Below are 25,473 nucleotides of genomic sequence, written 5' to 3' on the forward strand. Positions count from 1 at the left end.
TGTGATCCATGAGTGTCCCTTTTAATAAAGAAAAACCTTAGTTTTGGAGCTAGTGTGGGATTATTTAATTTGGGTTCCCCTATCTGACGTGTTATGATTCATAGGTTTATTTAATTTGCTTATCTGGTCTTGATTTAATTTTTGTAAGTGACATTTATCCAGAAAATTGTTCATTGCCTTTAAGTTTTACAATCCTGTAGAGGACTAGTTTTCGAACTATGACCTAATGATTCCCTGTATTTCTTAGTGTCTATTATTATTTCCCCCTTTCCATTTCTGAATTTAGTTTTTGGATATTCTCTTTCCGCCTTTGAGTTATTTTTAGATAAAGTTTTGTCTATTTTGTTTATTTTCTCAAAGAACCAACTCCTTGTCTCATTGAACCTTTGTATTGTTTTCTTTGTTTCTATTTTGTTGATTTCTGCTCTCAATTTGATCCATGTTTCATTTTTAACTAACAATACACTTCAAAGAAAACCTATCAATATGGCAAATACATGCAACAGAATAAAGCACTTACGTATAAATTGTATCCAATATATTCTTTCTAAAGATTACACATATCCTATTTCTTACTATGAAATGAATCATAAGAAAAGAATATACAAAGACAAGAAATAGCTCAGAGAAAACTACCAAAGAGGTCTACTTCAAATTATACACAAAAATGAATGGTGCTTATTACAATACACTATATATGTGTGTGTGTGTGTGTACTCTGATTAAATCTTAGTTTCTTGTCTGCATTATTAATACAGTAGATGCTTCTCTGTATTATTCATGGCAGAAAAGTTTTATGATGAAGATGTTCAAAATTTTCCATTTTTAGTTTATTATGCAAAGTTTTAAAGTGGTTTCGTCAGTCTTAGAAGGTCATAGACATGGACCCATTTGTTAAGATGATAGAAATGAATGTCCATTCTGAATACACCACCTTGAACACCACAACCACCACCACCAACATCTGCTTCTGAAGTCCCTGAACATGCCTAGGAGGAAGCCTGTCACCCACTGCCCCCATTCAATATTCCAAGCCCCAAAGGAAATTTTTAAATACCAGGAAAATTTTCTACAAGAAACTTATTTGAGTTCCTTTAACTGATTGTTTCCCAGGCTTGAACCTCCAGTGTTAACTTCAGACAATATGTCTACTTATTCTGCTTTGAATGGATTCTTTTGCTCAAATTAGTGAATAGTGGTCGAAGTTTCCAAAATGAAATCATCATTTGTTAATTTCTTTTTCATCTTTTCAATGGTCTCTAGTAAAACAAAACCCATGCTAGAGTTTGTCACAGACAGGAAAAGAACAATGCTTTTATTTCCTTTTGAGCAGCTGAGTTCCTCCTCGCAAGCACCATAAATTCCTAGCCTCTTACAATGCTAACTAAAAATCCCCATGTCATCTGGATGATTTTCCTCAGTTCTTAAGGTCCTTACTTCCATTACTCATTAGAGAAACAGGGACCCATTTATGAGAGTGACTAACACGGAGTGATTAAAAACATAAATTCCTTCTTTATCTAATATACTCCTTATCAGAATGGCCAATTCTGTGTGGAAATATTATACTATTTGAGGCAACCACACCAAGAAGAGATATGTCTTATTTTGGAAATGGCATATTTTAAAAGTTGATAGGGCACATCAAAATAATCTGATGTACAAACCTGGGATGTAGAGCGCTTGCAGTAATTTGTCTGTCCCTCTGGGGACATAGCTATCTTAAGCCTTCCCCTTCCTACAGTGCCAACATTTCTTCTCACCATAGTGATGCTCTTCTCCCTCCTTCTTTCCTCATCTCTTTTCTATAGCTGTTAGCAGGAAATCACACATTTCATTTCAAAAGACATTCTTTAAATGGTAGCTCATCGGAAAAGGAGCAATTCTACACTGTAGAGTTGTGCTGGAGTATAATCATCCCCCCAAATTTCATTGACTGATGGCATGGTTGGATGAGTGCCACACACTGCACACATCAGCCTTCCTGCTGAGCAACAATAATGTCACATTCTAGGCTGAGAAATATGCTCTCTTTTAAAGAAACTTATAACACATAGTTTTTAAAAAGTGTTTTAGAATTGTTTTTGGCGAGTTGACATATGTTACAGAGTTCCCAAAATGTTTTACTTTCGGAAGTTGATTCACCTACAGAAATTTAAAGATCATCTATCTTAAATAAAAAAATTAATTGAGATAGGAAACATCTTCATAAATATTACTTAGACCTTCTTTACTACATTGTATAGGCACTTAGGAATGACTTAGGCTAAAGTGCATTGACTCACTTGGGTCCACAAGGGACCTAAAATATGGTCAACCCCTAGCTCCTCAGACTTAATTCTGAATCTCTTTTTAAACTTACTACCATCAGATTTTAAAACATTCCAGAGGTATATAAAAACCTCCATTCATTAGTCAGTTTGGACTCCAAGACAAGCCAGATGGATCAATAAATGCTAAAACTACCAGAAAACAGCAAAGAGCCCAAGACAGGAAATATGGAAATTAAAGGCTTATAATCCCATCTCCTGTTTTCTCTAGAAGCACAAACTGGTAAACTTTATTTTCACCATTTCTTAGGATTTATATCGCCATATAAAAATGCAGAAGGATCTGGGCTTTGCCTGGGCACATTAAGGCGAGGCTACTTCTGTCTGACCAAATGAACAGGTCTTAAATCTGGCCCTGACTGGGGACCTGACCATTTAAGCAAACCAAAATAGTATACAGTGTTGTACCCTCCTTTTAGTAAGTAATCAATCTATGCCTGTCAATCTCCTAGCCTAGAATCCATCCTACATTAAAGCTGACACTCCTGAAGCCACACCAAGGAGACAAAAAGAATAATTATGTTTTCAATGATACTTATATTCCCAGAAAACTTATCTAACTTCTCCATCAGTCCCTTATCACACAGTGCTGGAACCTGCTTACCTTCCTCATGTACTCAGAAAAGCATAACTTTGTCCTTTCCTCATTTTTAATATCTTTTTCTTTCATATGCTGTCCATCCTGGGCAAGCTTTTCCTAGCAATCTGGGCATTCTTACTCTTTCTCTAAAGTCCCCCTTCTGAACCACCAAGTACCAGTTGGCTGTTCTCTAATGGATAACCATGGCTTTCTCTTTTCTTCTCCATCTCTCTCCTTATAGCCATCACCAAGATTTACAGCTTGCCTTCCCTGCTTGTTGTTTTGATGTTTTGTTGTTATTGTTATTTGGTTATACTCTCAAATTGTAATTAAAAAGCATAATTTTCTTCTTTTTGAGGTTGTTTTTAATTAATTTATATTATTATTATTATTATTATTATTATTATTATTATTATTATTATTATTATTAAGACTAAGAAACCAAACAGGGAACTTGTTTCTCTGGTAACAACTTGAAGCATGAGTTTTATGGAAGACTGATTGCCGCTCTCAGGCAATAACAACTTTGTAAAAACACCTTTCATGTATATCAAGAAAAAAATGAATTATTTTTAATTACTATGTCATGTTGGCCTAGAACTTTTTCTGCTTCTCCAAATGCTGGATTACAAGTCTATATCAGTGGCAAGGGCGTTGCTCTCTAACGTTTATCCTTTGTGCTTTTTTCTTTTAATGTTCTCTATCATGAGAGGAAGTAAAGGGACACATCTCACGACCATAAGAACAAAAACGGAGCAGTAATGTAGCTCAAGAAATAACACCTCAAAAATATCATTGCAAAGATCCAGAGCATCCATGCCAAGAAATGATTCTCTGGTATGTCAGTTATTTTGAGTTGTTTATTTCCAGAAGTTGTAGATTTGCAAATCAAACTGAAAATCTGTTCTTTCATGAGATAATCTATATCTACAAAGAAACAGAACCCACTTCCCACATCAGAAAGCAAGAGGTCATCAGAGGATTTTGAAGTTGGAGAAGGCATTGGCTTAAATCTGGGTAACAAACTTTCCCTTTGCTTAGGGAGCATTTCTCAGCAATCTCACTTTAACTAACCTGTCCCTTACACCTTTCATGCTCTATGAAAGGATGGGATTTCAGAGCCCTAAGTCTGCTGGAGAGACCTACTTCTTTCTCCATGCTCTCTGCCGTATGCACATGAGGTTCATATGGAAATATGTTTGTGATTTCTTGTTAATCTGCTGCAGGGAGTCACAGAGACTGTACTGAGCAGAGAGAAAATTATTTTTCCTTCACTACAACAACTACAGATGACAGCTGACTCTGTCAACCAGGCTGCACTGTGTGAGATAATGAGATTTCTTGTGTGTTTATATTACCGCTACTCATACAGTGTCCTGGCAGCTGAACACATCCTAACTGATATTCAATTAGGCACTTGAAGGGGAGTTGTCAGTGCTAGAAACCAAATCATGGAATTGTCCTAGTGGAGTGGATACACTGTAAGGATTCACAAGTTTAGGTTATGAATTTAGTAATTCATAGGTTTGGGGAAAATATCTGATCAAACCCAGAAATATATACAGATATCATACCTATCTAACACTCATGGATGGTAACATCTTTGTCCCTGTTAAATTAAACAAAATTGTTAGTATTAACTTCTAAGCCTACAATTGTTCAATATTCAGTATTCATATCTCAAAAACCTAGATAAAGAAAAGCAACCCCATTAGTTCTGGAGAGTAGAACATGCTGTTTTATGGATTGTCATTATTCTCAGAACACTGTAGCCTAATACTGAAACACACGGCACTGTGGAAGGTTGAGAACAATGAAGGAGATCCAAGAAAACAACCTTAGAACCAAGGTATCTCTGGTTCAGCCTGCTCACAGGCAGAAAGAGGGCTTTCCTCTGAAGTTTCTTTTCAGGGATGCCCTTTCAGGAGGTGTCTAACAACTTGGGACTGACTCCCTGTAAAATATTCACTACAGGAAAGATGGCTGTGGTTAACTCCTTACCTAAAGCCCTCAGAATCATGTACTTAGCTAACACAATATTCTACTTTGCCTTGAGGAACAAATCAAGAATGAAACATGCACGGTTTAAGCATTGGCAGAAAAACAACGTAGTACCACCAGATCAAAAGTAATAGCAAAAAACTGTAGCTATAAGAAAAAGTATATTTTTAAACCTATAAGTATTCTGAAAATATATTACTTTTTTATGTTTAAAATTTAGCCTTGTAGAAACAATTTGTATAACTTGTGTTCATTCATGACTTTCATTTAAGAACATTGATCTCGATCTCTCTCTCATGTGTGTGTGTGATATATAGAGAGAGACAGAGAGAGGAGAGAGAGACAGAGAGACAGAGAGAGAGAAAGAGAGAGAGAGAAAGATTTAACCACAAATCAAGGCTTTTTGCTTGATTTAAAGGCTAGCCTGTAAATATATTTTAATCTTTGCTTATGTAATTCCCAGGCCACAGTATTAACATATTATCTGCTATGTTGATGGTCAAGTAAGATGGGGTGGGTATTAGAGAAGCACAGAGTACATTTGCAATGGGAGGAAGCTACAAAATCTGCACAATAATAAGAAAATAATAAAGAATTAACTGTATAGTAAGAGCCTTAAGAATTAGCAACCCTGAAGGAAACAACCATACTAAGAATACAAATTACTTATCTCAAGAGCCTTGCCACCAGAAGAAACAGTCATTATCAGTTTCTACAAGTTCTAGTAACTGCAAATAACATCTAAATAAACATATGCACATTTATTAACTTGTGTTTCATCTTTTTTGTTGTAAGTTACAGAACTGTTATGGGCAATACAGGTTCAGAATTTTTCTTTGATTCATTTTGGCAAAGACTATGTATAAATTCTTATTGTTCCTATGTCTCCTCCCTCTACTGCAAGTTAATGTAACTACAGTGTTATCCAAAACAAAGAATATTACAACAAATAATAAAATATTGAGGACTGTCATAAAGATGACTGAAGCCAACCGAGAGAAACTTGAGTGCCATTTCAGAAGTAGTGTATTTAGTGAAAAATGTTCCTCATAGACAAGCTCGTGTGTTTGATCACCTGGTTTGTCCCCATTTGGTATGTCATTTGGTGAGGTAATTGAACCTCTTCAGAATGTGCATTCTATCCGGAAGAAGTATATTACTGGGCGTGGGCTGAGAAGCTTGATAGTCTTTTCGCACTTGCTGTTCCTTCTCTCTTCTTGTGTATGGATAGAAATGTGATAACCCAGCTTCTTGCACCTGCTGTCTGCTGCCATGGATACCTTGCTATGCTTTACTCTGTTCCTCTGGAACTATAAACCACAATCAACCTATGTTCTTTAATTTTCTTTCATCACAATATCTTATCACAACACTAACAAAGGATTTATATTTGTCTGGGTAATTGGTAGAATGATAGAAAGCATGAATGAACAAACATTTTAGCGTTAACATGAACTTGCTTTCACAGATGAACAGCTTTGCTAGAAGAAAATATAAAGATTTGTAGCAATGCATTCTGTAACATGTCTAGAATCTCAGCATTCAGAAGGTAGAGTAGAAGAATTGCCATTAATTTGATTCTAGCCTCTGTTATAAAGTGAATTCTGAACTAGCCTTAGATACACAGTTGTATTCTATCTAGAACATCCTAACACTCTAACTCTAACCTTCTAACCCTAACCCTCTAACTCTAACCTTTTAACCCTAACCCTAACCTTAACCCTAAGCCTAGGAGAAGGAGGAAGAAGAGCAGCAGCAAAAACATGAGGAAAAAGCAGCAGGAAGAGGCAAAGAAAAATATTTTGTAACATTCATATAAATTCAGTTTAAGATGGATGCATTGGAATCTCATAACAAAGCATTTGGATGGCCACTTGCCAACTGGAAATCCTGATAATGAAAACTCTGAAACAGTGTAGTATTCACTGTGAATGCAAGCCCTAACTGTGTTTACATTATTCATATTTGAATATGATAAAGATACATTAATAAAAATGTAGCAAGCCTTTTATTCTACTAAATCATATGTCTCACATAGTTGAGTAAGACAAAATTGGAAAATAATACTCATCACTTTGGGTAATATGTTTCTAGGTGTGTCTCTAAACAACAGATGACTCAAGGGCCAATTTAAATTTCTGATAAACTAACAAGTATTTTAATCTCTCAGAAATGGAAAAAGCAGGTTGAGAAGGCGGGTATATGGCAAATCACCATAAAATTGTAGTTTTAATTGTTCTTAGGAATTAAATGATCACTGTGAATTTATTGCATCCATTCAAGTTTTAGAAACTGCTGGTATCACATAAGAAACTGATACTGCTCTTTAGAGTAGGACTCTTAAACAAATGCCTGCTGTAGGCCCCGAGATTTAAACACTTGCTCCCTAGTTGTGGTGCTGTTTAAGGGGGTGTGGAACTGTTAGAAGGTACAGCCCTTCTGGAGGAAGTGGGTCTTGTGGTGGACTTTGGGGATTTATAGCCTTGCTCTACTCCCAGCTTTTGCTCTCTCCTTTTATGTGGTTGAGATATGATCTGTCGGCTTTTAGTTCCTGCTACCATGCCTCCCTCTCTTATGGACATGCAGTTCTCCTTGGCCATAAGCCAAAATGAAATCTTTCTCTTAGTTGTGTGTGGACATGATTATCAAGGGGACAGAAAAGTAATCAATATACTTAGTGACTCGATCTCCATGAACTTGCTATATTTACAAAAGCCTAAATCTTCCCAAAAAGAAACCGTTATAATTCACAGCACACAGGAAACATTGACCTTTATTTGAACTACAGAAGGAAATACATAAAAACGATATCAACAAACAAAGAGCTGATTTTTTGAGAAAATCAACAAGATAGACAAACCCATAACTAAACTAATCAAAAGGCATAGAGAGAACTTCCAAATTAACAAAATCAGAAATGAAATGGGGACATAACAACGGACACTGAGGAAAGCCAGAGAATCATTAGGTCATACCACAAAAACCTGTACGCCACAAAATTGGAAAATGTAAAAGAAATTGACAGCTTCTGGATAGGTACCACATACCAAAATAGATATATACCATATACCAACATTAAATCAAGACCAGGTGAACAATTTACATAGGCCTATAACCTGCAAGGAAATAGAAGCTGTCATCAAAGGCCTCCCAACCAATAAAAGCCCAGGGTTGGATGGTTTCAATGTCCAATCCTACCAGAACTTCAAAGAATATCTAATACCTATACTCCTCAAAGTGTTCCACATAATAGAAACAGAAGAGATATTGTCAAACTCTTTTTATGAGGCTACAGTTACCCTGATACCAAAACCACACAAAGACTAAACCAAGAAAGAGAATTATGGAATAATCTCACTCATGAACATTGATGCAAAAATACTCAATAAAATGCTAGCAAACTGAATCCAAGAACACATCAAAAAAATCATCCACCATGATCAAGTTGGCTTCATCCCAGAGATTCAGGGATGGTTCAATGTATGAAAATCTAACCATGTAATCCACCATATAAATAAACTGAAAGAAAAAATGATATGATCATCTCATCAAATGCTGAAAAAACATTTGACAAACTCCAATATCCATTTATGATAAAGGTCCTGGAGAGATGATGGATACAAGAAACATATCTAAACATATAAAGGCAATATACAGCAAGCCGACAGCCAACATCAAATTAAATGGAGAGAAACGCAAAGAGATTCCAATGAAATCAGGAAGAACAAAAGGCTAAACATTCTCTCCATATCTATACAACACAGTTTAGAATTTCTGGCTAGAGCAATAAGACAACAAAAAGAGATCAAGGCGATTCAAATTGGAAGGGAAGAAGTCAACTTTCATTATTTGCAGATGACTTGATATTATGCATAAGTGACCTGAAAACTCCACTATGGAACTTCTACAGGTGATAATTACCTTCAATAATGTGGCAGGATACAAGGTCAACCTACCTCAGGACCCAGCAACACTTCTCTTGGGCATAGACGCAAAAAGGTGTTCAATCATACTAAAAGGACACTTTTCAAGTATGTTCATAGCAGCATTATTTGTAGTAGCCAGAACCTGGAAACAACCTAGATGCCCCTCAATCAAAGAACTGATAAAGAAAATGTGGCACATTTACACATTAGAGTACTACTCGGTGATAAAAAAAAAAAAAACAGTATATTGAAATTTGCATGCAAATGGATAGAATTAGAAAAAAACCCTGAGTGAGGTAACCCAGTCCCATAAAGATGAACATAGTATGTACTCACTTATAAGTGGATACTGGCCAAAAAGCAAAGGATATTGAGTCTATAGTTCATGATCCTAGATAAGCTAAGTGACAAGGTGAACCCAAAGAAAAATGTATATAGATCCACCTGGAAGGGGAAACAGACAAGATCACTGACAAAATTAGGAACATAGGAGTAGGGGAAGTAGGGAGGAAAAAGGGGGAAGATGGGTGGGGGAGAACTTGAGGGAATGGAACACAATAGTTGAGATGGAGGAAGGACAGAGATGAGAGCAAAAAAAAAAAGAGATATTTTGATTGAGGGAGCCATTATGGGGCTAGCAAGAGACCTGGAACTAGAGAAATTCCCAGGAATTCACAAAGATGACCAACGTAAGACCCTAAGCAATAGAGGAGAGGGTACCCGAACTGGCCTTGCCCTATAGTCAGACTGATGAATATCGTGAATGTCTCCATAGAAACTTCATCCAGCACTCGATGGAAACAGAGGCAGAGACCTGTGTTGGAGCACTGAACTGAACTCCCAAAGCCCAGTTGAAGGGTGGAAGGAGTGAGAACATGCTCTTGATGAAACAGTTCACCTGAGCTAATAATGGGAGCTCACCAACTCCAGCCATCCAGGGAAGAAAACAGCATAGGTCCAAACTAGTCCCGCTGAATGCAGGTGACAGTTGCATGGCTGGGGCAGACATAGTGGCACCAGGATTTATCCCTACTACTTGTACTGGCTTTTTTGGAGCCTATTCTCTTTGGATGGATACCTTGCTCAGCCTAGATATAATAGGAAGGACCACAAACCTTTCCCAAAGAAATGTGCCTTACCCTCTCTGAAGAGTGGAGGGGAGGTAGGTAAGATCGGCCATTAGGTAGACAGAAGGAGAAGAGGGGAGAGAATAGAAACTGGGATTGGTATGTAAAATAAAAGATTGTTTTCTTTTTAAAATAAATAAATAGATAAATTTTAAAAAAGAAGTCACTCAAAGAAAAATCACGCCCATTCATCCAATCTCATCTTCAAGTATGAAATCATAACTTTGATATGAAAATCAAAAGCAGGTTGATAAATACAGGAGTCATTCCAGTTTGCATTTGTTTTGTTCTAACATAAACACTAAATTGGTCAGAACTTCTTTACTACAATTATAGTATACTGATGTATTAAATCAATATATCTAATAATGTACATAGGCAAAAAATTCTAGGGCCTAAATCTGCCAGTAAGGATTCCCATTTTACCATGACTCTCCTGAGCACACAGCCCTTATCTACTCCCTGACTGCTCCCGACTGTCGATTCACACCCCTTTGTTTCTGTTCACGTGTCTCCTTCTTCATCAGGCTCCACAGAAACAGCTTTGCACTCCTTCCTTGGAAGGCACCTGTATCATGCCAAGCCCCAGGACTGAATCTATTTTGCTTTCTCCTCTTGCTAATTCTTGAAGATGAGAAGAGTCAGTGGATGTTAGCAGTTGAGAGGAATTCTCAAAGCTGATCCATTTATGAACACAGGAGTGGTAGCCAAAGAGTGTAGGACCTGTTGAGGATTACTGGAAACTTAAAGCAAATCAGAAAAGTAAAACAGTTCACAGAGTGATGCTGAGCAAAAACAAAACTATCACTTTGAACAGTGACTCTTATTCTGTGCAAAAGAAAGTATTTCTCAATCACGGTGTAAAGAATGGGGAAAGTGCACCATATACGTCAATTGGTGATGAACAGCTCAGTGCCTGGCCAATTAAAGGCTCTGAAACACTTGCCAAAGATAAACACACAAACAGAAAACAAAAGAAATAAGAAGAAATTACCATGATCACTGTGCTGCCTGTCCTTATCTTTCTGAATGCTGATAAAAAAAAAAAAAAAAAAAAAAAAAAAAAAACCATTGCAGTCTGAAAAGTCTGCTCTGCCAATGAATAATCTGCAGTCTGCTTTGCGCAATGGTAAAGACCCAATACACATCCTGCAAACAGTACTTCCACGGTTTAACAAATTAATACGTTTTGCATCATCCTTTGTACCACCCGACCCCTTCCCAACAGGATGGAAAAAAAAAGAAAGTCTGGATTTTCATGCTACAGAAATGAACAAACTTATTTCTCATTTGCAAAAGAAAACCATATTGGTTGCAATGGTTCCTAATTTGGTGAATAAAGGCAGGTTTGTGCCTAATTATAATGATTTAAAGTTCATGGCCCCAAACTGCAATTCTTTTTCTCGACCAGGAAGAACTGTGAATTTCATGTACTGGATTGATCTACTGATATAAAAATGTAGCCAGGGAATACTATCAAAAAAATTTAAAAGCAAAACCTAGTTAAACTAAAAATTTGTAACATTTGGCAGGAAAAATGTATGTCTCAATAAAAGGGCAAAAAGCAGGCTTCACTTTTCAACAATAATTCAGATCAAATGACTTAACAAAAGAAATACTTTTAAGGTAAAAAAACTGTAAGTTGGACTCTTATTATACCAACATCCTCCATGCCGTAAAAGACAATAAATTCTATTCAGCATTCCCAGAGTCCCTTAGATAGGCCACCTGGAGTAGAGCCTACATGGCCACAACAGGTAACCACACTCCGCTTAAAGAAACAAGGTCAAATGTCACCAAAATTCCCTAAGAACATTTGGGATTATCTCTTAAGATTAGGGTGTGGGTGATGGAAACAGGAGATAAATATGGTCAGGTGGGACAGAGACTTCAAAGTAGCAGAAGCCTGGAACGCTAGGAGATGGCTCTGGGTCCTAGCACCTTGATATTTTCTGTCCTTCCTTTAAAGTGATATTTTATTTGTGTTTTAATAAATAAAGCTTGCCTGAAGATCAGAATGCAAATCTAGCCACACAAATCAACAGTCATACAGATCAGGCAATGGCGGCACATACCCTTAATCCCAGTAGCCACACTAGTTACCTACAGAGGCCAGGTGGTGGTGGTGTACACTTTAATACCAGTACTACAGAGGAATATAAGATGGCTTGAAGCAGGAACTTGCGCTCTTTTCAGTCTGAAGATTTCATAGAGGTAAAACTCTCTAGTAATTGACTACTTTGATTTTCTGATCTTCAGCTTGAACACAAATATTTGTCTCTGCGTTTTTATTAATCATACTGTATCTGATGCCAAATATTTGGGGTGCAAATTCACACTAAACCCGTTTACTGCACGCTGCTGGAGTTACCGCCCTTCTGGCTAGGTTTTTCTCTTTTCTCTCTTGGTGGGCTCTCCCTGGACCCCCTTCTCTAGCTCCTGCCAAATCAGGTAGCTGCCTTAAAATCCAGTCAGCCTTTTACTCTTCTATGTAGCAGCAATAAGCCTCACATCTTCATCATCATCAGTGGCAAATTAGGTGAGAAAATTGGGATTTTTTTAAGGGAGAAATTAGTTAAAAGGGAGAGTTATTCCTCACATTAAAAAATGGGATACACAATTACGATAAAAAATTAGGTCTCTGTATGACTATATAAGGATGATTTAAAAATGGAACAATTAAATGAAGGGATAATCAAATTAACCAGGATTGACATACTATTAATTACCATTTTTATTGTCTTTGTTGTTGTTTTTATAATTCTTGGTTATCTCTTAAAAACTGTTTTGTTTAACTGCAGAGATATAGGCCTTAGAAAGAATTAATAAAACAGATCATAGAGATATTCAGATCCATACAGAAGAATTTAATGGAGAACCAATTTCAGTATTGCATTATAAGGTAGGAGAGGAACAGCCTAGGGTTTTCAAACAACCAACCTTAATATATCCAGTAATCTTACAGAAACAACTGCCAAATGATAAGTATCTCCAAAGTTGTGCAAGAGTTAAATAGATCCTGTGAAAATGTTAGATTTATAGAGATTCAGGGAAGCAGTATTCTCATATGGCATGCCTTTTGTGAAGCAGATGTTAAACTCATGTTCCGTCTAGATAGACTTGGTTAAAGGTGTTTTCTTTATATGGTGACCACACCCTGGCTTTATGCCACACAGCAGCATTGAGACAGAACTGGAGAAGTAGGAAAGAAAGCTGAGTCATTTACTAAAGTTATACAGGGTCCAAAGGAAGCCCCCACAGACTTCTTACAATGATTGATTTCAGAAGTAAACAGAATGACATCAAATTTAGAAGCTATACAAATAATAATTGAACCACTGACTTTTGAGAATGCTAATTTTCAAAGCCAAAGGATAATTAGGCCTTTAAAAATAAGGTCAGCACCCTTGGAGGAATGGATCTGAGATATAATCAATATTGAATCTCATGACTATGATGATGCTTGGATAAGAGAGGTGACTTCCAGAGGTTTGAGGGAAAAACTGAAATGTCAAGTGGTATAATTGTGGCAAATAAGGTCACCTTAAAAGGGACTATAAATAGCACATTCCTAGAAACAATGTTTGTTTTTTGTTCTAATCATATTGAAAACAAAATGCCCTCCCTTCTGGATTATGCAGGAGGTGTGGCAAAGGCAGGCCTTAGAAGAGGGCATGGAAGAATGTTAAGAACTAGAACACATGGGAAATTCAGTATTCTAGGTATTCTATGCCTGACACAATTATGATCACAAAGATGAGGCTATCTGCACAGGCAGGACAGGACCTGCACACACACACACACACACACACACACACACACACAGAGAGGGGGGGGGGAAGACATATAGACAGAGACAGAAAGACAAAGAAATAGAGAGACATTGGGGTATGGGGTATAGTAAAGAAGGGAGTCAACAAGAGTTGCAGAGAGAAAAGGAGGAATGGTGGGATAATAGGGGGTGAATAATACCCAATATAGTCTATATATGTGTGCAATTGTCAGAAATAGATAACATTACAGGTGGGTGAAATAGTTCAGCCAGAAAAGGCATTTGCTTTATAAGCCTAAGTACCTAATTCAGTTTGCAGAACCCATGGAAAGGCAAGAACCATATCTTAAAGAGTGCTGTGGCACACATATATTCACATTCACATACACATCAAATACACATGAACACATGCAAACACAAACTAATAATCAATAAATACATTTTAAGACATGTCTACTTAAAAAACATGAAATACACATAACTATATTATATACACATAGTTTTAAATGAAGCTACACTACTTGGTGTGATATGCTCACTTCCCCACTAAGAGTCACGAAGTGAAGCTAAAACCCTGAAGTATTCACAATGTGGCTGCCTAAAACATACTTGAACAATGACAATCTCAGTTGACATGCCAATGCATAGGGGGAAATGTTAGAGGACTCCACCTGCAGGTTAAGATCCACAAGCAAGTATGGACTGCTGAAAAGAGAAAAACAGTTTTCTCAGGGATTAGCCTACTAACTGGTTATTCAATGCAAAATGGTCAACCTTAAAAACATGTACATTCTAGGGTTGGCAGATACTTGACTCTAGAGGGGTTCCCAGGTGTCCAGGAAGACGCCCCCAGCTAGGTCCTTGGGCAGCTGAGGAGAGGGTGCCAGAAATGTACAGATCCTATTGCCATACTCATGAATATCTTGCATATCACCATAGAACCTTCACCTGGCATTGGATGGAGAAAATGACAGAGACCCACATAGGAGCACCGGACTGAGCTCCCAAGGTCCCGATGAGGAGCAAAAGGAGGGAGATCATGAGCAAGGAAGTCAGGACCATGAGGCGTGCGTTTACCCATTGAGACGGTGGGACAGATCTAACGGGAGACCACCAAGTCCAGTTGGAATGGGACTGATGGAACAGGGGACCAAACCGGACTCTCTGAATGTGGCTGACAGTGGAGGAGGACTGAGAAACCAAGGACAACGGCAATGAACATGAACTCTACAGCATGGACGGGCTCACTGTGAGCCTTGTCAGTTTGGTTGCTCACCTTCCTGGACTTAGGGGGAGCTGGCAGGACCTTGGACTTAACATAGTGAAGGGAACCCTGATGGCTCTTTGTCTTGGAGAGGGGTGGAGTGGTGGTATGGGTGGAAGGGAGGGGAGGGAAAGGGGAGGAGGAGGGAAGGAGATGGAAATCTTTAATAAAAAAAATGAGGAAAAAAAAACATGTACATAAAAGCAGCACTAAAGGGCTCACCAAGTTGAACTTGAACTTGTATATGTACATAAATACACAAACACACACACACACACACACACACATATATATATATATGCACACATATATATAAATAAAATCAAACAAGGTGTTAGAGGGAGGTTGACAGAATGATGTGATTACATTTAATTAAATTTAATTAGTAAAAACATGTATAAAGTGATGAATCTGTTAGCTATAGTCAATATTTTGGATGAGATTATAAAACTAAAAATACAAAATAATATGACAGAAGAATGCACATAAGGGAGTTAAATATCTTATAAATATAACTCATAAACTGAGAAAAAGACACAATAAAGCGCATCTGTCTTCTATTTATAATTCCATTTATGTGATTTATTACATTTATTATTTTGCATGTGTTCAACTATCTCTGGAACAAAGCAAATTTGGTGAAGGTATGTAATCCTTTCAATGTACATCCATATTCTTTTTGAAAGTGTTTGATAGTGATCTGTTAACACTTTTATGATTGTTTTATTGATTGATTTATTTCTCTTACATAGTTTTGATATTAGAAAGTGCTTAGGAATGTACCTCCTATACCTTTTTGTTTAATAATTTTATAATTCAATGTAGATCTTCAGAAGTCTGGTAGAATTAGGTGTAGATAAGTCTGGTAGAGTTCTGCTGGAAATCCATCTAGATCTTGACTTTTTAAGTTTAAGCTTTTTTTCACATTTCAAAAGCCTCATTTGTTACAGGTTTGTTTAGGTTGTTGATCTCTCCTTATTTTTGGTGGTTTGGATGAGTCTAGAATTTCAAATCTAAACCTTTTCAGAGTAAAAGCTTCAAAAGTATTTTTATAATATTCAGAATTTCTTTGGTGTGTGTTATGATGTCTCCATGCTCCTTTGTGCATTGCTGAGTCTGTTAATTTGTGCCCTCTGTTCCTTTCTTCTGGTTAGTTCTTTGTGTCTGTTTATCTTGTTTATCTTGTCAAAGAACCAGCTTTTAGATTCATAGATTGTTTCTATGTTTTTTTTCCTTTCTAATTCATTAATTTCTGCTCTGATTTTTATTGTCTTGCCATCTACTCGATTTGGGTTTGATTTGCTTTTGTATTTCTGAAATTTTGAGTTGTATCATTAAGTAATTTATCTGTGTCCCTTATGATTTTATTTATTTTTTTTGAAAATAGATTCTTCTCTCATATAATATATCCAGACCCCAGTTTACTATCCCTCCACTCCTCCCAACTCCATCTCCCCAGTAACATCTCCCCTCTCCCTAGATCTACCCCCTTCTGTTACCTCCTCAGAAAATATCAGGCCTCCTAGTCTTGTTGTATCTTGTTTTGTCCCTTATATTTTTAATAAAGACACTCAGAACTATAAGCTTCCTTTGTAGGGCTGCTTTTGGTATAGCCAAGAGGTACTGTTGTGCTGTGTTTTCATTTCCATTTAGTTACAGAATATTTTAAAAATTTCTTTGACCCACTTGTCATACAGTAATGAGTCATTTAATCTCCATGAGATATTGATTAGAGATGTGTTTGACACCAATTTTCATTTTTATTGAATTATGGTCAGATAGGATATGTGGAGTTACTTCGTTTTTTTTTCCAGATTTGTTAAAATTTATTTTGTGTGCCAGCATGTGATCTCTTATGGAGAAACCTCTGTGAGCCGCTAAGCATTTGTCCAGATGACCTGTCTAATGGATAATGTATGAAGTCACCTACTAGTAATGGATTGATGTTAACTTGTGTCTTTCATTCCAAGAGTATGCTTTTTATGAAACTGGGTATACCAAGGTTTGGTGCATAGATGTTTTGGATGACAGTGCCTACTGGGTTAATCGTTCCCATGATTTGAATGCAGTGCCCTTCCGTCATTTTCATCCATCGTTTCTCTCTACAGTGGGGTTCATCTTTAAAACTGAGTTCCTTGTAGACATCATAAATACAGGTTTTGTTTCTTTACCATTAACTCAGCCTGTGTAATTATTAAAGGTAAACATAATTGCAGTCATTGTTCCTTTAAATATTTGTTGATGATTGCTTTCCAGTGGTAATTTTTGTTTGATTTAAAGCTTCATTCATTAGAAATACAAGAATGTTCTAAATGAAAGTCAGTAAATATTTGTAAGTTGGCAGACAAAAATTCCTTATATTTGTTTATTTATATTTTTTATTATTATATTACCCAGTAAGGAGATGAAGCATACATTTAATAATCATTTACAAAATAAAGTCATAGATCAAATTAAAAACCCAATAACATAAAGCTAATATTAATTTTGCATAATTCACAATTATATTAAGGAGGCTATTTGGAAATGGGAATCATTTAATAATTAAATATACAATTAAAATAATTATATAAAGCTATAATCCTATATACATGTAGCATATATAGTAAAACTTAGAACAATTTACTTAGAAGTCTTCATTATACTTATTTCAGTAATTAACAATTTAAATACATATTAAATAAATATTAATACAAAGAAAATAATATATTTTTGACATTTCTCATATTTTACACTCAACAAAACAAAGTTTTACATATTAAAAGTCTATGAAAACCCAACCAAGGATGTTTCAAGCATCCAATTTTAGAAACGCTGTCAAGATAGTTACCCTGGTCCTCTGAGTTCTTTCACTAACAAATTTAGTAAGGAATTTATAAGCATAGATAAGATGAAAATACTTCCCATTAAAATGCTATTCTAAGTAAATGGATTTGTTTCTGCTTTTAAATCTTCATAGAGGCTTATGTATCCATTTAACACTCACAATACCAATAATTGAACACGTTTACCTAAAATTATTCTTACTAATTACATTTATTTTGGTGTGGACTATCTAAGAATAAAATAATAACTAATAATTATATAATTTGAGTTGTTTTGACAAATACTGACATTCCTGTAGCCACCACAGGAATATAGAAAATTTCTATGATACTCCAAATTCTCTATATGTTTTGAAGTCAGTCACTAGCCCTTCAAATCAACTACTGTCAACTTGTTATCTGTTTTCTGTCTCGATCATTTTTCCTTTTGTAGAGTGTCATATAAATGATGTCTGAAGCCATTTGTGGCTGTCTTTTTAGTATGATGCTCTCAAGATGCAAATATTACACAACTATCAATTATTAAATCCACTCAAATTTGTGAAACTTGCTTTTCCAGAAAATCTTAATTCTTCAATTGTTGATTGGTGTGTTCTATACATGTTAATTAAGCAACAATGGTTGGTATTCCTATCCAAATATTTGTAATTTGTCTTTCTTCTGTTTACATGCTCTGCTGGTTACACAGAGAACTGCGTAAGTCTCCTGCTCTAGCATTTAGACTTACAGGCCTAGGATTACTCTGTTCCTTTAAGAAATCTGCTTCTTTTCAAGTCCTCATTTTCATCACTCATGATCCTTCTTCTCAGAGTCCTTTTCAGCACTCGCTGTGACGGTTAATTTTGTGTTAACCTTAATAGGTTATGTTGTCCAGTAATTTGGACAAATTCACGTTTGGATGCTGTTTTAGAGACACGGTTTTAGATGTTAAGTCTCAAATCAGCTCACAATTAATAGAACAAGTTGTCCCTATAATTGGCTGGTTCATATCCAACTAATTAAAGGCCTGAAGAGCAGAACTAGCACCCCAATGAGGTAATGCAGCCATAACAATGTAGAATAACAGCCCTTCCAAGTTACCCACGTGCAGATTTGGGGTTCAAGATTGTAATATCAATAGAATGTGTCTCCTCCCAGACTGACTGACAAAACTGTGATTCAGTCCCCCTATAATAATGTAATACAACTGAGTTCCCTTAAACCTCAATGGCAGACAGAATAGTGCAGGTGAACGTCACTGTCTCGAGTTCCCAGAATGCCTTTCCTCCCCATTCTTGTTTGTTGCCCCGGGCTGGTCATGGCATGTTGTGGTTGGAAAGTAGTATCCTAAGTTTTTCAGTGGCAGAATATCCAGATGTTCTAGTAGTGATAGGTGTGGGGGTGTGGACCTCATGGATCTTTGTTGCTTCTCTCTTGTTAGCCGACTGGTTTTGTGTCTGCATGTTTTTCAACAGATGTCAAGTATTATCAGAAAGCAAAGGACCAGAGGAGTTCTTGCTCCTTCTCTGGAAAAATACAACTGTTGCTTCAGTGAGATAGACTTGTGGGGAACACAGATAATTTCTGCCCAGGTCACTGCAACCTCATCTTTCTTGTGAAGCTATCTATGGTGGGAGTCTTAGGGCAAGAGCTCTCTCCTCTGCTGCAATAGATTCTGACATACCTTTAGATTCTTTTGTGCTCAGTAGTTTTATGTCGACTTGACAAATGCTAGAGGCATTCAAGAGGAAGGGACCTCAATTAAGAAAATACCTCTGTATGATCTGGCTGTAGGCAAGCCTGTAGAGGGCATTCTCCTAATTTAGTGATTGATGGGGGAGAGCCCAGTCCATTTTGGGTAGTGCCCTCCCTGGGCTGGTGGTGCTGGGGGATATAAGAAAGCAGTTGTGCAAAACATGGACAGCAAGCCAGTAAGCAGCACCCCTCCATGGTCTCTGCATCATCTCCTGAATCCAGGCTCCTGTCCAGCTTGAGTTTCTGTCCTGATTTCCTTTCATGATGAATTGTGATGAGGAAGTGTAAGCGAAATGAACCCTTCTACTCTCCATGTTGCTTTGGTCAGGATGGTTTCATCACAGCATTAGAATCCCAGAGACACCATGTTTGGATGGTAATAGTTCCATGCATCTGTTATTTCCTTCTGAGTCATTCTGACACTCTTTTTTCTTCCATTCTTTGTTACTGTATGTGATCTGTCTCTCTCCTAAGGCTTAATCACCTTTCAGAATTCAATTCACTTGATATCCCAGGACTTTAGTTCTCTGATATACTCAAAACAAGTTATGATTTTATACTTTATATGTTCTCATTTTTAGGATTGGAGTGGCATCCTCCTAAGATGCCTATTTTTAAAATGAAACAGAATTTCCAAAGAAAATTTTAAAACTTTTTTTGATTATCCAATTTGACATTATATATCAAAGAAGCAATTTTCCAATCTTTAAACAGTCCCATCCTTTTTGCCTAAATGTATATCTTCTTTCATATTATCTGTAATTCAAGAGCTTAGTAATAGGACCAATGTATCAAAGCCTAGAAATAATTTCTGGGTTTGTTGTTGCTGTTGTTGGTGGTGGTAGTGGTTTGTTTTTTTTACCCTAGGATCGTCACAAACTTGCTGCAATCCTCCTGCCCCAGCTTCCTTATATAAATGAATGAATGAATGAATGAATGAATGAATGAACCTGAATTCATTATTAGATTAAGCTTAACTAATATCACATGGATACCAAATGTTCTAAATGCATGTTAAAAAAAAGTTCAAAATCAAGCATGTCCTATGTTAAATTGTGCTAAATCTGCATTCTCTTCTCCCAGGAGCAACGTGCTGCTGTCCACCCTCTTCTCCCTAAGCAAACACACATTTCTTTAGAGGTAAGTGCCTAGTCAACTTTCTTTAAAACTCCACTCCATTACACTTAAAGAATTGAGCCTTGTCAGTTTGGTTGCTCACCTTCCTGGACTTAGGGGGAGCTGGCAGGACCTTGGACCTAACATAGTGAAGGGAACCCTGATGGCTCTTTGTCTTGGAGAGGGGTGGAGTGGGGGTATGGGTGGAAGGGAGGGGAGGGAAGGGGGAGGAGGAGGGAAGGAGATGGAAATCTTTAATAAAAAAAATGAGGAAAAAAATCAAAAAAAGAATATACCTGTATTTTTATTTGGCACATAACAATTGTGAATATTTATTGGGTAAAGTGGGAAAGATCTTAGTTTTGTAAGGTCTAATTCATCTACTTTTTTCCTTTTATTGTTTATATCTTAGAAATAATCAGCAAAATTAATATGATTCCCTTAAGAATTCTTTTGTTTTAATTATCTCTGTAACAACTGTACACATTAACAGGCATGGGATGACATTTCAGAAGGAGGATTGGTGGTTACAGCTCACTAGGATTATCTCTATCATTATCCAGCACAGGAACTTAGTCCCAGCTGTATCTAATCCCAGAACATTGCACAGACACTCTTCTTGGCCAAGCACGCCTTTCATCTGCACAGACAACTAATTATCACATGGGCCTTGTGACATTGCTCTATTTTTACATCTCAGTTCGACCAATAGACATCTCATCATGTTATTACATCTTTGCTCTTGTAATCTGGTCCATCTGCCTTTTCCAAGTACCTTGCTATCATGCCAAAACTGAAGCTTTTTTCATTTTGCCTTGTCCTGATGATTTCTCAAAGACCAGAATTCATTGACTGGGTTCCCGAAACAACTGCATATTCTCTGCATGACAGCTTCAACCTCTGCCCAGTTCTCGATCCCCATCTATCCCTCCTTACTCTCTCACCTCTCAGAGCTTGTTGACCTCTGTCATCCAATTTCCCCCATGAAGTTTGAATTCATCACCTGCCTCTTTAAGGCTGTTTGCCAGCTACAACACGTATAGCTCTTATTTTATGACAAGAGGATAGGAACTAGGAACTATCAGAGAAAAATCATTTCTGTCTTAAACACCCAACCAATTCAATGCCATGGTTGGGAGGATCAGATTTGCTGCCCACCAGAGAAGTGGAACATCTGTTCCTTGTTCTTTTTCAGAGTAACCTCCTTAACAAAATTGTTTGTTTTGTTTCTCTGTTTGTTTTGTTTTTCTCTATATTCTTGCATTGTTGACAGTGAAATGTATAGGGTTCAGATGGATGGCAAGTGGCTATAGAACTCCCATCTTGCCATCCAATGAGACAGCTGACCCTCTGAACAATCTCACAAGCTCTCTACTATCTTCAACAATATACGAAGAAGCAGACAATGATTGCATATTTGTAAACATATACTAGTTAATGGTTTTATAAACTTTTTTATAAACTCATTTGTAAACTGAGTGAAAATAATGACAAATAAATACCCATCTCACCATGCTTTATCTGCATAACTGAATAATGCTTATGGTATCTTTGTTATTGAATCTCATTACTGATCTTTTAGAAAAGGTGTATCCTAATTATTGTCATTAGTAAATGAAAGAAATTTGCACTTCTAAGGGTTCTAGTACAAAGTTTGCACTGCAAAACTTAACATTCATAATATTTTTTTATTAAAAATTTCTACTTCCTCCCTGCCTCCCATTTATCTCCCCCTCCTCCCCTCCACTCCCCTCCCTCTCCTGTCCGAAGAGCAGTAAGGGTTCATTAAACCAAGAACAATGTCTTTATTTGAAAAGTGGGACCATAGAAGCTGAATATCAAGGCTCATTTGAATTATTCTTAAACTACATGCAATAGCTCCTGTTTACTTTCCCAATGCAATAAGAACCAGTAAGATTTGCAGAGTCTTGACTTCATCATTGCTCCTTTTTCCTCCCCATTTTATGGAGTCCAAACCCTCAATGAGGACCCGCTCATCTTCAATTCTCACCTCAGTCCTGGCTGCAGTTGTCACTCTTCTGAATCAGCCAGCCATCTTTACACAAAGTGAGACTTTGATAAATATTTTAAATATTTTATTTTCATATTTTTAACAGTAGGCAAGATATTATATCTGGGCCCCTTAGCTACCTAAAATTGGTAAAACAAAACCAAACAACCAAAAAAGAAAAACAAGGTAAAGTCTGGTTTGTAGTGGTCCTGGCCAGCAACCTTCCACCACTAAACTAACAGAGAATGTTATGTGCTAAACTCCATTGTTTCTTTCTCTTCTGCTATGCCATGCTTCTTCCCACAAGTTTTTCAGATGTGTCTTGTGTCTCTACTCTCTCGCCTCATCCTCTGACTGAGATTATTCTCCCCTTTTTGGGAGGACTAACTCCTCTGAAAACTTGCTTTTTGTAGGATTTGGAGTGAACAACATACTTTGTTAAATGTATCATCTCTCTTAATAGCTTGTGTCCATGTGAGGTGTTAGCACCATCAAATTCCACCTTTCCCTGTCACTTTCTCCAACAGATTCCCAGTGATTTAGAAGTTTCCCAAACATGCGAGGCCACCCATGACTTTGAACATAATTCTCATTATAACATTACAAAGTCCCAAATTATAATCCTAATTGTAAAATCTTGACCTATTTTAACATCCATGCTTTTATTCTCAATCCACTTTGGTCACAATACCCTGGCACTGCATTCTGACTTTGATTTAACCAGTTCTACCAAACAATAAGAATATTAGCACTCCCAGTCTGAAAAATGCCTCTACATGCCTAGTCTCTCATGTTCACATTCTGAGGATATCTAAAACAGAGAGAATATTTACCCTCCAGTGAACCTTTTCCCTTGATTTTAATGAGTACCCACACCATGGGATATATGCACCATATGAACTAATATCACACTGCATTCTTGATTATCCTAGTTCCTATCCATCTATTATATACTGCCTTAGCCACTGTTCTATTTCTGTGAAGAGACACCATGAACACAGACGCTCTTGTGAAAGAAAGCTTTTAATTCAGGGCTTGCCTAAAGTTTCAGAAGTTTAATCCATTAATGTCATGATTGGAAGCATTGTTCCATGCAGGCATGTACTGGAGGTAGCTGAGAGCTACATCTTCATCCACAGCAGCAGGGAGAGAGCCTGGGCCTGCCATGGGCATTTGACTAGTTACTCACTTCCTTCAGCAATGCCACACTTACTCTAAGAAGGAAATACCTCCTAATCTGTCTAATCTTTGTAAATAATGCCACTCTCTGGTGATGAAACATTCAAATATATGAGTCTATGGGGTCATTCATATTCAAACCACAACACAAAATCTTAGAAAAATACCAAAATATGAGTCCTTTCTATAGCTACCTATCCAATTTCTACAAACATTACACATTGCTACAGCAAAATATTTGCCCCTATATGTAAACACACATAATTTATAAACAATTGATAGTTCTTCCTTTTCCTAAATAAAATCTCATCATAAAGGACCTTCTCATTTCTTATCAATTTTGCTGTTTCTTGGCTTTTTTTACTTCTTTTATGAGATTTTTGTAGCCTCTGCAATGGGCCTCAATCTCGGCACAACTCTCTACTCAGCAAACAACCTAACTGTGTGCTTTATAAAGAAAATTACTTACTTAAATAATTTCTCTTTCCCCATTTCCTTTCTACACCAAATACCTTAGCTTCATATGATCAGGTAATTTCTGTAGCCTTGGCTGAAATATCCTGCCCCACCACCTAAAGCCATAATTTTATAAGAAGAAACGTTTTAAATTCTTGACCTTAGATTCTAACTCTGTAATAAATAGACAATGAGCTTCCTAAAACAGGCTTTATTGTTCCACCTTCAGTTAGGTACTGAAACCTAGCTTCTTACTAAAAGAGTGGCTTCTTCACTTAGCCAGCCTGTACCAAATAATCCCTAAACTCCACAAAGTTGTTTTCTAAATTAGAATCCATTAAGATCTGCAGAGACACCCTAACAATTGGCCAGAATAGCAAATCCAGATTGCTAGACCATAAAATGAAGTCACTTATATGCTTGCTATAACAACATCCATAGTAGTAAGGATAAAAGTTTTTCCTTGAAAATAAAACAGGCTCCCTTAGGGAACCATTTTAGGGTTGGCAAGAGTCTTGACTCTAGAAGTGTTCCCAGGTATCCATGGAGATGTCCCCAGCTAGATCCTTGGGGAGCTGAGGAGAGGGAGCCTGAAATGGCCCTATCCTATAGCCATACTGATGAATATCTTGCATACCACCATAGAACCTTCATCTGGCGATGGATGGAGATAGAGACAGAGACCCACACTGGAGCACTGGACTGAACTTCCAAGGTCCAAATGAGAAGCAGAAGGAGGGAGAACATGAGCAAGGAAGACAGGACTGCAAGGGGTGTGCCTACCCACTGAGACAGTGGGGTTGATCTACTGGTAGCTCACCAAGGCTACCTAAACTGGTACTGATATAGCATGTGATCAAACCAGACTCTCTGAACATGGCTGACAAGGAGGGCTGACTGAGAAGCCAAGGACAATGGCACTGGGTTTTGATTCTAATGCATGTACTGGCTTTGTGGGAGCCTAGTCTGTTTGGATGCTCACCTTCCTAGACCTGGATGGACGGGGGGGAGGACCTTGGACTTCCCACAGGGAACCCTGACTGCTCTTTGGACTGGAGAGGGAGGGAAAGGGGAATGGGGGAAGGAGGAGGGAAATGGTAGGAGGGAAGGAGGTGGAAATTTTTAACTAAAAATAAATAAATAAAAAATAAA

General features: G+C 37.2%; 1 protein-coding gene across 1 annotated transcript in view; it reads right to left on the bottom strand.

Annotated features, from left to right (window-relative positions):
* Spag16 (sperm associated antigen 16) overlaps nucleotides 1-25,473 on the bottom strand; it is a 961,928-nt gene that overhangs the window by 516,174 nt on the left and 420,281 nt on the right. The gene's annotated exons all lie outside the window — the stretch shown is intronic.

The sequence above is a fragment of the Arvicola amphibius genome, chromosome 8 (genome assembly GCF_903992535.2).
Source record: "Arvicola amphibius chromosome 8, mArvAmp1.2, whole genome shotgun sequence".
In the NCBI taxonomy this organism is placed as follows: Eukaryota; Metazoa; Chordata; class Mammalia; order Rodentia; family Cricetidae; genus Arvicola; species Arvicola amphibius.